We start from the raw sequence: 4,349 nt of genomic DNA on the forward strand, positions 1-4,349 counted from the left end.
TAGTGAGCCCTGAGAGTTAGCTCAAAAAAGGACTAAAGCCTCAGGGCTGATCTGAAATGGGGTTCCTGGGTCCATGGGCAAGGGGTGTGGCTGGAGGTCCCAGGTGAGACTAGTCAGGGGCCATTAAGGCTTATTAGTGCAGTCAAGGCCCTGAAACATAACCTGTAAGAACCATGACAGCAAACACATCTATCAGCTGAACAAAGTATCTGGTATCACAGGGAGGCTGTTCTATGCTATGTAGAGCAAAGTCTAAATGGCCAACATTTATGATCCTATATACCTACACATGAAACACCAATTATGATACTGGGAATCTGAATCCTTGTGGCATATTTACCCTGAAAGCCAGTATGTCTAACTGGGTTAGATGTCAATTGTCATAACAGAAGACTGACTTCTATTTCTGCCTAGAAATACAAAGCCTAGCAGAAATATTTAAAGCAGACTGGAAGAAATAAATCCCACATCCTGGATGAAATCCATCATAACGGACTGCAAGGTATTCACCAGGGAAAATCCTCATCTGTAGATCTGAGATGTAGGTAGGCACAAATGGGCTGCCAAACATATGTGAATCAAAAATAATTCAGTTTGCATTATTAGTTTCACTTAAAATAAAAGTCCTGGGTTTTTAAAGCCACAAGAATCAAAAAGTTTTACCTGCTCTTCTGTTCCTGTTTCCATCCTCTTCTCCACAGACTCCTACAGCAGAAAAAATCTAGATGAAGTTAATTGTCCAGTAAAAATATCTTAAATAGAAAGATGGTTAGACATTGTATTTCCCTAGAAAATATAACCTTATGTCATGGTTTCACCCCAGCCAGCAACTAAGTACCACGCAGCCACTCGCTTACTTCCCCCCCACCCAGTGGGATGGGGGAGAGGATCGGGAAGAAAAAAAGTAAAACTCCTGGCTTGAGATAAGAACAGTTTAGTAGGACAGAAAGGAAGAAAATAATAATTATAATAATAACAGTAATAAAAGAATTGGAATATATAAAACAAGTGATGCACAATGCAATTACTTGCCAACTGATACCCAGTTAGTTCTGTGGTGGTGCGTTTCTTCCCCCTCTGTGGGCTGATCTATGAACTCGGGAAGTCTCGCTAGGCCTTAGCATAAGTGTAATGAGTTGGGCAGTTAAGTGTCCCTTGACTGTACCAGGAACTGTTACACGGCTAAGACAGGGAGTCATCCTGACCATCTCAAGGACTCCTGCTACCCGGTGGGAGCGGGGCACGGGAGTAGAGATAACTAGTTCTGTCCTAACAACCCTGAGACATATCCCAGCCCTCCCCTGACAACCTTGGAGCATCCCGTAACTGAATCTTAAGTCATTCCCTGACAGCCTTAGAGCCTTCCTTATCTGAATCGTAACTCATGTGAAAGGGTACCAGCTCAGCTGGAATCCCAGTAACTTACTGATGACTAAAGCCAATCATCTCCCGAGCCTATAAGCAGCGGTACTGAGACCCTTTGATCTCTCCTGGACCACAGCAGGCTGTGACCAGCATCTCCTTCTGAGTGGGATGCCTCTCAGAGCTCGCAAACTTTTCTGTTTGTGAAGATTGGAGGTATATCGCTGAAAGCTGACAAGACTTGGGCTGATACTCTCTGCTCCTTGAGGCTCGACCCTTCACCCGTGGAGAAAGATGCCGAAGCATTTGACGTGAATATTTTCACGGAACTCGAGGGGCATTTTTAACAGGTATACTATTTTATTTGCTTATATGTATATCTCTTAGTGTCTTTATGCATGTGTGTGTATGCTAACCTGAATATTCTATAGCAAGTATATTACAAGTTATTGCTTTTCAAATCTATACTTAAATTACTGTTGTGAACTTTATTCTACTGTGAATGAATCTCAGGCTGCTATTATAATCCCTTTAGATATAAACTGTGGACCAAGTCTGGGACTAGGAGTCGATCCAGCCACACCTAGACTCCGACAGGAGTTTAGAAAGCAAGGGGGTCTTCTCTGAACCTCATGAGTCAACAGGAGGGTCTCCCCTACCTTTTACATTCCCAATCTGTGTACAAATCACGGGAAATCAATTCTAACTTGATTATTCTTTGTATATTTCTCTTTTACCCTATTGCGTTTTCCATTTCAGTACACCTAATTTTTAGTCTGATTCTAACTTAATTTTCCTTTGTGCATTTCACCCATGTATTAAGTAATAGAGTGAACCTTGCCATTGATTTCTGTGAAGTTGTGCTTTTATATAAATTCCTATTAAATAATTTTTCTTTTGCTAAATGATTCCTTAAGAGGTCCAAAGCATTCCTTTTTGTGACAAGTTCCAGAGCAATGATCCACCTCCCCCAGCCAACTCCCCCCAGTTTCTATACTAGGCATGACGTCACATGGTATGGAATATCCCTTTGGCCAGTTTGGGTCAGCTGCCCTGTCTGTGTCCCCTCCCAACTTCTTGTGCCCCTCCAGCCTTCTTGCTGACTGGGCATGAGAAGCTGAAAAATCCTTGACTTAGTGTAAAAACTACTTACTTAGCAACAACTAAAAACATCAGTGTGTTATCAACATTATTCTCATACTGAATCCAAGACATAACACTATACCAGCTACTAGAAAGAAAATTAACTCTATCCCAGCCAAAACCAGGACACCTTACAAAAAAACCAACTCATGAGGATTTGCTTTTGATTATAGTGTTTCTGTAGAGTGACTATTTCTCCAACATAAAATAAAAACTTTTAGAAAAAAGTTAACACATAAGATTCTATGTTACTCTCATACTTGTGCATACAGAATCCACTTCCTGCTCTCTACAAGCAGAAGTAGATTAGGCCAGATCCATATGTTTTAAAAGTTAATACAAAATACAAACGACTCACCTTTAAAAAGCAGATATCTGTTTTAAACATACATAAATGCATGGTAGTACATTAAGTCAGGAAAAAACTGCCACACGTATAAATGATTTTAAAATTTATTTTTAGCTGTAAAATGGAATGCTTTTTCTCCTGCTGCTGCCCTCCATTCTTCACATACAGCTCATATACTCCATAATTCTTGACACAATTATAAAGAGAAAATAATTCCATTGTTTTATTGATAGAAAGCTGCTGCTTAAAGAAAACACTGGAAAGATTCAGATCTGGAACAAGACTGACCCCTAGTGCTTATCTATTTTATTTGTTAGGTGGTTTTTTTTCTTAGCCAAAAATGACCCTTCTTCAGGATGGGTTCTGCCTATTTGACCTACTGTCATTTGCTGGTAGGTCATCTGTCCTTACAAACTAACTGTCATCACTTGAGGTAATCAGACACTTTTTTTTTAAAAGCCAAAACACATAGAGATCTCTACCTAGTGTCCACAGTTAACTACTTCTATTCACATTTTTGAATGCTGTTTCTAAGTCTGTAATTAATATATGCTCAGAATGTTTCCCCTCAGCTAATCATCCCCTGCCTTGCTACTCACTGAATATCAGTCCCTGTCTCACAGTATGTTCTGTAACCCGTAACATGTCTCTGGAGTTTGAGCTTAGTTGTCTTTCCTGTTTTTAATAAGATACAGAATTTATTACTATTCTCAAGTTAAAGGATTTATGGGAAAACATGAGGTTCACAACAAATGCTTGAAAATTTTGGGAATATTTCCACTAGTAAAAGATTCAGACTGGAAGGAACACACATATGCATTCCAAGAAGCCAGTTATGCATGCTATCCATCTTTTCAACCCCTCCTTAGAGCTGACATAAAACATAAGGATGTTTCAGTAAGAAACACACAGTCTGCAAGTTGGATTCAGCCTAGGCAGTTCATCCAGGGAACTAAGTAACCAGTTACTTAACTGGTAACTTAGTGAACTTAGTCCTCTTTGTTACCTAAATCTTTAACATAGGCACAAGTTAACTTTAAAATAGGCAAACGTATCTCGCTCTAGATACAGTAGCGGAGCACTTTTTGTGTCACTGGATGACCATTCTCCAAAGGGCTTTTACTACTTTCAGACACAGGCTGAGCTTTCTTGGTTTGCTACCCCAATTGCTTCGGTGTAAGGCTGCCGTTTACAAAATGCAACTGCACTCATTTTTCCAGATGATCGCGTCCGGAGAGGACTTTGGGAGAGCGGCTGAGGGCAGTACCAGAGTCTGTCAGGCTTATTCAACTATTTTGCACCAACATACATTCTGGAAATCCTCTTGCCCGACGCTTCTCCTCAGCCGCAGCAGAGCCGATACCGAGGCTGCTTTGAAACAGCCGCTGCTGCCGTCAGCGCGGCCCAAGAGGCGGAGGCGAAGCCGGCCGCAGCCCTGCGCCGCCCCAGCCGCTCCCCTCTCCCTCTCGGCCCTCCCCGGAGGAAGATGGCGGCG

This window comes from Haliaeetus leucocephalus, unplaced genomic scaffold (genome assembly GCF_000737465.1).
Source record: "Haliaeetus leucocephalus isolate CR32 unplaced genomic scaffold, Haliaeetus_leucocephalus-4.0 Scaffold545, whole genome shotgun sequence".
Taxonomy (NCBI): Eukaryota; Metazoa; Chordata; class Aves; order Accipitriformes; family Accipitridae; genus Haliaeetus; species Haliaeetus leucocephalus.